Source organism: Hyposmocoma kahamanoa, unplaced genomic scaffold (genome assembly GCF_003589595.1).
Source record: "Hyposmocoma kahamanoa isolate Upper Pololo Valley unplaced genomic scaffold, ASM358959v1 88, whole genome shotgun sequence".
In the NCBI taxonomy this organism is placed as follows: Eukaryota; Metazoa; Arthropoda; class Insecta; order Lepidoptera; family Cosmopterigidae; genus Hyposmocoma; species Hyposmocoma kahamanoa.
The window spans coordinates 20,624,043-20,636,561 of record NW_020654466.1 but is presented as its reverse complement, the minus strand read 5'-3'; the positions used below and the strand labels follow the sequence as shown (position 1 = coordinate 20,636,561).

The window sequence follows — 12,519 nt, the reverse complement described above, 5'->3', positions numbered from 1 at the left end:
CCTACTTATTTTGGGTATCTATCGTTGAGATTTGTTTACGTGTTTTTTTTTAACAGATTTACGTGCGTTGTGTATTTTTTTGATACATTCTAATTATAATATAGCGAAACCTCATTCGACTGATATTCTTTTATTAGTTGAATGAACAGTTACCGAAAAATAACTTAAATTATCTAGCAAACATTAAACTTTGATTTTGTTTAACAACGAGATAAAATTGTATCTTATAACATTTTTATAGAGTATTTATATTGTTTTGAAACCATCAAATTACTTGATATATCTAACTTTGACTTTTTTAGTCACATTTTAATTATAATAATGGCAATTTGCTACGTTGAATTTATTATATATTACTTCAGCTAAACTATAAAATATAGATTTTATTTAATTTACTTTTATTCAATCAATTAATCTTAATGTGGAATTCATAGTAGTTAGGACACCTGGAGTAATTGCAATTTTATTGATTACATGCACATTCTGAAGGTGTCCATACATTAAGCAATGTTGTTTTACTTAATTATAAGGTAAGGTAAACTGTGACAACTTGGTACAATATACTTGATCAATGTATTGTACGAAGGATAACAGTAGCGGTTTATTATATCTTTCTACTTTGGGTATTTTCGGTATTGGTTTAAAGGTATCTAAAGGTGAGGTAAAATTATTTATTAAAGATATATTAATACATAATATTGTGTATTTAATTTCATGTCCTTTCTGCTAAATTAGTGGACATCTGCAGAATGGAATTAGAAAACCAATGAAGTTTGATTGATTTATTATCTTAGGCTGATATTTGGCATATTTATTACAAATTATAAATCTTGTCTTGTCAAATTAAAAGCCTTTGTGGAAGATGATACTAAGTTATTTGCGATGATGTTGGATCACCTGTGTTCCTTCCATCGCCCTGTCAGATTTACGCCTTGATATCCATGTATATCTCGTTTATGTCTGATTAGCGTATTCCTAGAGCTAGCCGATAATTATTAGAAGTACCTACTACAATACACAGTGACAGTGTTCATGATCTTATATGGAAGGTCTTTCCATTTCCATAAAGATTTAGGACTTCGAGTGTATAAGTTGTTACTGAGATAATTAGCCGCGTGGTCGGATTGGTTGGTATTTAACTTAGGCTTCTGTAAGTTAATACTAGATTAACTTTCAGTGCTTGGTGAACACTAACCCAACTTAGATAAGTCTACTACCAAGGCTTATCGGATAGCGAAATTATATTTCAAATGCTGAATTATCACCTATGTGATTATGATATATATATAATTAATTGATAATTATAATTAATTGATTTCTTCTCTACTTGCTGTACTCAAGGTGTGTAATAGGGATTCTTATTAGTAAAGACTAGGCAGGGTTATGAGGTGGGCCTATTCTTCTTCCTTTACCTTTATCCTCTGTCTTCTTGTTTCTTTACTTATATAAACCATATGTAAAACTAGTTTACATTAATGGATATTATTTCTCTTCTTGCATCAATTAGTTACTCCAAATCCTGACCCCGGATATCTCCGGATTTCTATGTATATATACTTGAGTTTAAATGACATCGCAGTGTTTTGTGAGCGGAGCTATGACACTATTAACAGTTTCATATCTACTAATTACAATAAGGTATAACAAATACTTTTATTGTTCTACAACGTTCCTGATTGATTGTTCCTGTTAAGATACCTATTCTCGTGAAAGACTGAGATGTGGTACACTAAATAATGCTTCTGTTTGCCGCTGCATCACCAATGTACTGGTTTGCATAGACTTACTAGTATTGCAGACTATATTGTGCTCGCCTGCGTTGACACAATATGAGTAGCAACATGCTCTCCCTGTCTGTTGGACCTTGTGGACTATATTGTATTCGTTGAGACGATACATACAATGTAACAGTCTACAGTTCCAGAGCCGGCTCCAAGCCATGGCTACATCGTCGTGCTGGTCTGTTCTGTGTGAACCAGTGACTGGTATATGTATTCATCATTGACGACGTCGAGTTGTATCATTTCATATACATTGAAATGCTATTTGCACTACATTTTATGCAGAACATACTGTTGATGGTCTTTATGCTACGTCACAGACATGGCAGGACATTTATACTTAAGGTATTCCGTATAACGAATATCTATTGTATAAAACAATCATCATTTAATAGCGTAGGTGTATATATTTCTATACCTTCCTACGCCCCGGAGTATGTAACCGGCGTGTCATACACGATACGTGAGCGGAGGTGGTCTGTAGTGAAATAACATCTACACAAGCAGACTGTTGTGGGGGCTTCGTATACCTCAAAATATATTTTTTACATGAGGTGGGCATCCTTTCCTTATTCCTTAATCCCCTTCCAACATATTTATACGTCCTTTTGAAAAAATCTATACAGCATATCACTATATTTATATGATTATCTCACGTACCTCTTAAAGAATCGCGGGTTACTTATCTACTTACTTATTTACTTAAAACACAACGTAATATTAATAATAAGGTCCTAATCAAACTAGACGATCATATAACAAAAATTTAATATGGCCATTTAATAGATCCATAGTATCTTGTATACTTGATGCTTGGGTTTATATATTTTAGATTATTATATGTATATTACTTATATACATATATACATATATAAGTTTTATATATGTGTTACTGTTATGATAAAATCCTGGTCATTGGTATTGGTCTTCGTTCGTTTGTAGTATTGTCGGCGTGGATTATGATGATGTCGTGGAAGGCGACGATGGTTATGATGTTTATTTGGAAAGGGGGTGTCGTTACACAATGCGTTGCCGCATTACGTCCAAAAGTGTGGCTTTATTTGTCAGAAAATTTAGGCCAGCTTTTCTGCACTGTGTGACATTTTGGAGTTGAATCAGAGTGCGCCATTAAAAATACATTAAGTCCTGGACTACGGTCAATACAAACATAGTACGGTGAGTATTGCAATGAAATGGCGAGTTATATTACAAGCAGTCAGTTTTCAATTACGAGCGGAGATTGAACGCTTTCGCGGCATTGTTTGTCCATCGCGCCGGGGAGGCGGCTACTGAATACAAATTGTTTGTTCGCATTTGCATCAGAACTTGATGAGCTCGCCTAACAGTTAGTACGATATTTTAACTATCGATTGCTCAAATAGTTTTAACCTCAGGCACTAGCCTTTTGAGCACCGGTGTCTGTGTAGATAAACGGGCTGATATGGGGTCAGGACCTGACTGAATGTGTGCGGATTTGCTTGCACAGATAATAGTGCTCTTCCCGTTTCTCCAGGTCGAGGAGAACAATATTTAAGTAGACAGATATGGGCCCGTTGAAATAGTTTCTTGACATACATACTTGAAACGCAGCGTAGGTAGAATGTTCCGTAATGCCAAAAATACCCAGCTTCATTAGTTGCTTTTTGTGCCATGCAATTCAACTTTAGAAACGACGTAAATACATGTTGTGTTCAATAGTATTATTCTTCAATCACTTCACCGCCTACATGCTATAAAACAGTGCTTAGTTGTGATTATACAGAACCTTTTTATCTATTCTAATCTTTCATTCCTATTGCCTATTATCAATACCATTACAGTAATGAAAACAAAGTTAAGAAACACAAAACTTAATGATGACAGCAGATCTGGCTACAAAAAATAGTTAAAGAAATAAAAAAAAAAACATAAGAGGTGCGTGAGACGCAGCGGGAGCCGCGCCATTAAATTAAAGCAAACTGAGAAACGCTACTGGAATCGAAATAGTTTTATTTCCAGATCCCTTTCCGTAATGAAATTTACATATTTCATTCTTTATAACAATCCAATATACCTAATACGGGAATGCTGTTTTCAGAAGGCTACTGAATAAAACATTTATGGCATGTTTTTCCGCCGGTGCATATTTTTGATGTACAGGTCCCGAGTATGGAACCCACTGTGCATCTACATTTTTATTGTTATCCTATTTTTATTACCATTGTTATAAAGTCCAATAAAAGAAGAGAATAGTATTTCCTTCATAACTTTTTAAGTGTAGTTTGGTTAGTTTAGTTGCTATTTAACTACGTCGGGGTGATTAATAACTCTACTCCCTGAAAGTCGATTTTACGGCTTATTGAAGTGATACTTTTTTATTTGCTTTGTCACGCACTTTAGGATACTTAAAACACCGACATATGCCTAGATAAGCGGTTTATGTGTAGTAAATTCTATTTTTAATCAAATTAAAAAAAGAGGAGGTTCTAAATTCGTTTGTTTTTTTTTTGTGTGTATGTTAACGTGATGACTCCGATATTTGTGAACCGATTTCAAGGATTCTTTTTTGTTAGAAAGGGAATACCTTAGTAGTGGTTCCATTGAAATCTAAAGAAAATATTCCACCTCGACTACCTTCCAAGGATGGCAAATTAGGGAACGAAACCGGTTTATTGAATTTCATTCACTTTTCGTTAACCGATTTCAATAAAACTTGGCGCATATATGTAATTCCAATGAAAATAAAATCTTATTTTTTTGATTATTAGAAAAACACACTCAACAATATATATGTATTATATTATCGTAATTTAAGGGCTTTCACAGATTCAACTATTCAACGAGTATGTAAGTGTGGTGATTCTCCCAGGTGCGATTGACTTTGCCTGGTGGAACACGAAAGTATGTCCGTATATGAAGGAAATTGTGATCTAGAGTGGCCTGCATTGTGTAATTGTAACCACAAAGTATTGAATGTGGTTGATTAGAAATCATTAAGATTTCTAGTAAAACAGTACCGACCGGGAAATAGTGTTGTGAATGTAATAGATCAACTTTCGTTTATTTGTAAACTCAGAGTTAATTCCTTTACACTAAAGCAAAACTGGTAAAAACAGAAAATTCCTACCAATTTTGCGGGATCTGAAGTGCGGGATTACACCTGCAGGATCCGCAGTATTTGCGGGATTGAAAAAAATTTCATTTGAAGAAAAAGGCCAATTTTTCTTCTAATTCCATTTTTTTCAGTCGCACAATGCCACTGACGTCGTTCCATAACTAATTTATTCTTCTTGGCCTCATTAATAGGCGATTAAACTATTTTATCCTGGAACGCATTGAAAACTAAGGACACTTTCGCCATTTTCAGTATGGCCGCCAAGAAGCGTTCGTTGGCGGCAGAAAAAAATTTGCTCTGATCCTTTTGAAAATTGGCATGTGGGTGGCTCTAGGACTTGATAATAATTTGTGATCAACATTAGTTTTTCGCCATTTTTCTGGCCGCCATATAAGCGTGTTTTGCGGCCGATAAAAATTAGCTCAAATTAAAACTTTCCTATTTAAGCACAAAAAGTTATCGACTAATTAAACGAAAAGTTGTCGTTTTGCAGATGTAGCCTTTTTGAATCAAGGGTGTGTGAATTGGTGTCAATATCATTTCAGCCAAAAGACATCGACAGTCAAACATAGGCCTCCCTAAAAGAACGCCATAAGGGTCGGTATTATGCTGCTTCCATCCAGCGTATTCCTGCCACTTTCACCAAGTCTTTGGTTCACTTTGTGGGTGGTCTGAAGACGCTGCTTCTTCTGGTACGCGGCTCCCACTCGAGGACCCTTTTGGCCCCATCATCTCTGTTCGAATTGACACATTTTACAATAATTGGAAGATCTCGGTTTGCGCTGTGGGCTTTTGGATGTGGAGGTCTGGAGGCATGAGGAATTCGGACAACGAACTTTTTGGTTCTGTTATGGAAGTTCTGGGGGGTGTCACTGGGAGAATTCCGTTCGTCTGGTACTCATAGTACAGGGTATTCCCTAGTTTAAGACCAGGCAATTGGTATGGTTGTGTGGCGCATTATTATTATTACGGCTAGTATAGTAACTATCACCTACACGCGGTTCACCCTGTTAATTTGGCCAACCAGATCAGAAACGCAAACCCCAGTGTGAGACATGGTCAACGAGGCGAAAAAGACAGAAGGGAACAGTCGGTCGTCTGACGGTTTGCTGTTCTTTTTTTTTATTCAAATGTAAGTGTCCATTTGACCTACATCTCACATGGAAAGTGACGATGAGGTCGACGATGGAGCATGCACACCTAAATAATGCCTATTTACTCTCGTCTTGAAAAGGTCCAAGTTATAACGTTCAGGAAGCAAGTTTGTAGGCAAGGAATTCCACTCCATAGCCGTTCGCCATATAAATGTGGAAGCGTAACGCTTCGTGCGAATCTTCGGAATATCCGCACCATAGGGGTGGAATCCAAGCTTACGCCTAGTCCAGAACATTCTGGATGCACTTAGCGTAGGAGTGCCATCCAAAGGCCGGTAGCGGAAGAATCTCTGGGAGATCAACGGTGGCGTAGTCCTAGTTAGCTGGATTACTTGTCAGTTAATATAGCCTAAACCCTTCAAAAATATGCAGACACAAAGTAGCAGAAATTGATGGAGGCCTATACCGATATGGTTGAGAACGGCTAGAAAGGAGAAAAGAAGAGCTAGTATAGTCGTTTTTTATACTGGGTGTATCGTAGTAACTACCAAATAATCTGTGGCTATACTACAAGGCCGACGGCATGTTCCTCATTCTACCATATATTATGATCAAATAAATATAAAAAAAACTTAGTGTATTTAGTGTTAACCAATGGTATAACAATATTTGAGGTTTTTAAACAGTTTAATGCTTAACAAACTTTCGTTCAAATGTTTGGTGTCCTAATGATGTCATCGTTAATATTACGTTTACTTTTTATCTTCTTTGCTTTCTTAATTAGAGGAAATGCGCTCCATTTTTTCTGAAGTGTTAAAAAAAACTTACTAATGACAATAGAAATAAATTAATTTGCTACACCGTGAACCCTGCGAAGGTTAAACCGTGTAAAGTATCTCGCATGATACCGAATACTGCTGTAACTCAAAAATTATGGAATTGAGAAAACACGATTTGAAAATAAAGAAAATACCGAATGAATCTTATTGCGAATGTGTTAATGGTGACCATTAATTTATTTTATTTTGTTATCTTTGTTTCATTAAGAATATATTTTATTGAAAATATAAAATTTTTAAAAAGGGTAAAATTAACGAGATTCTGACGGGTGGCCGGCTTTACGAAAAACATCGTTGACGAGAGACGTGGTTTTGTTTGTTTGGATTTATAGTGGATAGGTATTATAGTATATTACAATTTATAACAGTGCACGGTAAAAACAGATTACTTAAAAATAGACAAATTTCTTTGTATGAAGACAATTTTATTAAATCCAAGAAAACGATTCGCTCCCTATAGACGCTAGAGAATAATTACTTGATAATAGTAAAAAAACGTCTCAAAAGTGTATTTTAGTTCTAAGACAGAAATATTTAATCCAAGAGCAAATTAATTTATTTAAGTCATAAAGCTACTCTAGATTCAAGAAAATATTTATTTGTTATTAGAAATTTCTGATTTTGACTTGAAAAAAAAAGAATGAAAATTGAGAGATAATTATTTAACTGAAGATTTATGTTTTCTATGTTTAAGAGAAGTTTGATTTCATTCTGAAACCAAATTTCTTAAATTATGACTTTTGGTTCAGTTATATCAAAGCAACTTTCTGCTATTAATAAGTCCATTACAATCTTAATGTAAGATTTTACCGTCTTGGGTTAAAATATGGGGTAAATCTTAATGTAAGATTCTACTGTCTTGGGTTAAAATGTGGGGTATTTTTGATTTAAGTCATTTTGTTTGTTTAAAATAAGGCTCAATTTATATTGCGGCGGAACGGAATGGAAGCGAATTTTTGTAACGATATTATACATAACATAATGAACATTATGGTCGATTGTGTAACGGTACAAACTAGATACGAGCCAAAATCTTCCGCGGAATGCTCGAGCATTCTCGAGCATGTACGTTACACAATTGACCATAAAATTCATTGTGCTATGTACAATAACGTTACAAAAATTCGCTTCCATTCCGTTCCGCTGCTATATAAATTGAGCCTAAGGGCATAGTTTGTGAATAATTAAAAAAAATATATAACCGCCTTCAAAACGCAACAATTAATTTTAATGAAGTCGTTGGCGTTGCTGTTATGACGTTCCGACTTTATCAAATTATAATTATTGCTTCTTGAAAACGGTTGTATTTTTTTGAGAATTGTTCACAAATTTAAACAAAATAAAATTGCAGGCTTAAAATACTTGACACAAAACGACTTAAATAATAAAAAGATTATACTTATTTAGGAAATAAATTTAAAAACGTTTATTTTTTGTACACGTATACAATACTGGCATAATATTAGTAAAATACAAAATGAATTATTGACATGAAAAACTTTAACATAGAAAATTAAATTACAACTCACAGAAATAAAATTCGTGTCCCTACATATATGCATATATGTGTGACAAACCATAATTCAATAAACCTTAGGGCTTGTTTACGTAACTTACTTATTTTATATAAATTTGCACTGCAACAACCCATCTGAATAATTTAAACAATCACACTATCCCTGGAGTATAACATATGTATCTAATCCCTGGAGTATAACATAGGGTTGAACAGACAATTTCTTGCTTGTCGCCTTTTGTTTTTGTTCTTTGATTACTTGGTCTATATCGCCAGCATTCTAGAAATTAAGATAGTATTAAGAGTACATGAAACATAATAAGTATCCACAACAGATTTGTGAGCCAATCTTTACCACAAAGTAATATATATGTAAAATGAGTTATAAATGAATAAAGTTATAAATGAGGCATAAATATTGAAAACAAAAAATACATATATTATATACAGGAGGCAGTTTTATATATATATACCTACTCATCCGTAGAACAAAGATCTATATGTGCAAGACTACTTGTTCTCAGGACATAGTACATTTCGTTTGTTCTTCTTCGCTGTAAATGTCAGATCGACTGTTGTTGGATTTTATATTTTCGAAACGAAATAAGATATATAAATTGTCAAAACGCCTTTACACAGGCCTTAGTTTGAATAACGAAATTATTCTCGTAACGTTCTTATTCTCTTTTTGTTATATAATCATATCGGGCTTCGGATGAGTCGACATATATAACTTCCTCCGTGGCCAAACGGTTAGCATGCCGAACTGCCAACGCAGAGGTCCCAGGTTCGATTCCCGGGTTGGGAGAAATATTTGTATGGCCTAAATTTATTTATCTCGTGAGTTTGAGTGTAATTTGTGATTGTTTATGTGTATATCCATGGCACCCGCGACACAGGGTTTCCCTAGGGCGAGGCTATTAAAAAAAAACATACCGGCACACAAATATATAAGGAGTCAATTGCTGAGTAGTGAACTTAATTTTTTTTGAAATTCTTCCCTTTGGAGGCACCAGATGTGCGAGTATTTTAAGCTCAGCAGGAAGTGTTACTGTAACAATTGAAAATAATATTATACAATTTTATCTATCAAATTTAGCCACTGTAGCGAAACTCTATACCACTCAAACTTTAATCAGACAACGTAGGCCTCTAAATTAGATCTAAATATTTCGAAGAGAAGAAGGAAAGACATTGTGGTAAAGTAAATACAACATTTGCAAACAGACAATTCAATCGATCGGCCCAATCGATCCAATCGATCGGACGGACGGACAGACGAACGCACGCACGCACGGACACACTGACACATGGACGGACCGACGGACAGACGGACCGACGGACCGACGGACAGACGGACTGACGGACAGACAGACTAAGTTAAAAATGTTAAATGTGAATTTATAGCTATGGAAGAGCGGTACCTCCTGACACTGACGCTTGACAAGCTTAATAGGAGGTACCATCCACTGTTAATGTAAAGTTAATTGCATTACTGAAATAAACATTTTCTTATTATTATTATTATTTATTTTACTAATTCTATCTCAAGCTTTATACAAATAAAAACGAACACTTACAATCATTGTCTAAATTTTTCAGTGACTCAATAAGGTTCAAGATTCTTTCGTCTCTGTTCGGTTTAAAAGCAATAATTTTTTCGAAAAATATTTTCCAATTTAAATAAAAATTCAGCCCTTTTTCTGGATACAACAAGTCGAAGTCAATGTTTATCTGAAAACAAATATCATAGTTGTCAAAATGATTGGTCTGCGTCAAGATGGAGGGACCCTAGCTCAGAAATGAAACGTAAAACATATGAAAACAGATTACATACCAATATGTCACTTCTTTGGTCTGATAATATTTTCCAGTCTTGTAGAAACTCATGAACGCTCTTGTGTTCACTTTCTTTTCGAACTTTAAACGTATGTTTACATTTTTGTATTACTTCACCCCATGGTTCGGTGTTATTGTTGAGAAACAGTATATCTCTTAAATGTAAATCTAAAAAAAATCATGTTAGTGTTTCATTTTATCCTTATTGAAATGTTTTGTAAGACTTTCATTATTTACCTGCATTCCAATCACCTGACAAATGCCTATCCCACGTAAGTACCTGTTCCTATCTAATAATAATAATATTATAGATTTTTTTTAGATAGAGGATATAGTAACAAAACAACCTATTGAAAATAAACATTAGTTCAGCAAAATTCAATAGTTTAGAATTCATGATTATTTATTTACAGTCAATAGCACATCAGACCACACATTTTTATTTGAAAATCGCCTCCAGTGCAACGGAACAAGATACGTCAATGTGTAACTTGACACGTTGCCATCCATACTTTTTCAATATTTTCTATTCTAGTCATTAAAACCACCACCAGTCGTTATTCAAACAATTTTAACTTAATTTCTCAAAAGAAAACATTGGTTCAGCTCAGATTTACATGAAATTATTCTCAAACCTATCTATTTATCAGAAGTTCTCTATATGTTTTTAAACATTTTCTTTTTGTGTACATTATGACCATTAGAGAGTTAAAATTGTAGAAACTCATGAACATGAATTGACTAAAAAATAACGGAGCAATCTAAGAACAAACACAAAAATGGTTCATTGCATGCTAGCTACATGGTTACTACTACTTTAATACCAAATTTCAATTAATTTAGTGGAATAATTTTCAAAATAGACTAGTTTTAAACTTTTGACTAGAGTAGAAAATTTTCAAGAAAGTACATAAAAAAATCATAACTTAAGCTATTGATTTTTGCTAAAGTAATGTTTATTTTAAATGGGTTGTTACTCCTCTATGTAGAAAAATTTTTGGACCACTGTAAATGGGGCCCACTTACAGTGGATTTACAGTTACATTTACCTGTATTAAAAACCCAGAATGATGCGACTTAGAATACCTACTCTCAAATACCTAAATAGGTTCATAAATTGCTTTAACCCAGTGAAAGTCAGTGGGTTTAATTGCAAGCCTATTTAAAAAAAAATTACCTTGCAAACCTTGAATATACTGTCTTTTAAACGGTGGAGCATTTTCTAGAGTGCCAGATTGTCGCTTGTGTGTGGTCTCCATATTTATACAGAAGGTTACGGACTTTGTCCACCAATTTTCCTCGTGCTACTGTAGAACGTCCATCAAATGAATTATTTTTTTTTATAGGTTTGGTAAAATAAATGCCTATTGACTCCTTTGGAAACAGTGATATTATTTTCGCAGATATAATATTATATTCTTCATAGGTTATCCGGCTAAAAAAATGATGATGTATTATTGGGAAGTGTAAAAGTAATCAGAACACAGTATATACTTACCAATATATACAGTATATACTTACTAATTGACAATGTATGTGTATATATGTTTTATAATTATATCAGTCAACTGGTTTCTCTTGGTATTATTGAGAAAACCATATGTTTCATAGTATTTTAAAATACTATTGCCACCTGCTGACGTATGCAGTAGTGTCTCCAAATCAAAATGTGGAAATGTTTTTCTAGATACACTTTTGGTTGTTTCCAAGATGTCGACCATTTGTAGTTCATCTAATGAAACTAATAAACTGGTAAAAAACTAACAAAAATAAACAATCACTGGTGCTTGTCTCAAATTTACTGGAGGTGGGAGTAATAATGACTTGATCATCAGTTGATTCAGATACTGCATCCGTCGTTGCCTGTAAAGTTAAAAAAATAGAATATATTGTGTATTTTATAGTCAAACTATGTTAAGATATATAAAGTGCTTTCATACTGACGTATGAAAGCACTTTCAACTAAATTTTTTAACTTAAACATACAGGTCCCTCACCTGTGCAGTAATAAGCTCCCCTATCTTTTCCTCTAAAGATAGTTTAGTCCCCATATGTGGGCATAATTCTTTCAAATTGTCTAGTTTTAATTTGGGGAAATGTTCAATCGTTATACCATTCTCTGCAAAAGTAGTCAAGTTTGTAAATAAAGTCAAATTAAATCAAATATCTTTTTATGTATTTTACTTCTAGTTTAATAACACACACACTCAATAACACATACACTGAATATACCCCGCACTAGGGAAACCCTGTGTCGCGGGTGCCATGAACACACACATAGACAACCACAAACTGCACCCAAACTCACGAGAGAAATAAATGTAGGCCGTATAAATATTTCTCCCGGCCCAGGAAT

At 34.1% G+C, this 12,519-nt stretch overlaps 1 long non-coding RNA gene across 1 annotated transcript; it reads right to left on the bottom strand.

The window, feature by feature from the left end:
• Positions 1 to 9,289: 9,289 nt before the first annotated feature.
• LOC113235886 lies at positions 9,290 to 10,418 on the bottom strand. Its single transcript, XR_003310899.1, has 3 exons — positions 10,162 to 10,418; positions 9,905 to 10,058; positions 9,290 to 9,375 (listed from the first exon to the last, which is right to left on the bottom strand). It is a non-coding gene; the product is annotated as an uncharacterized LOC113235886 (long non-coding RNA).
• Positions 10,419 to 12,519: the final 2,101 nt, after the last annotated feature.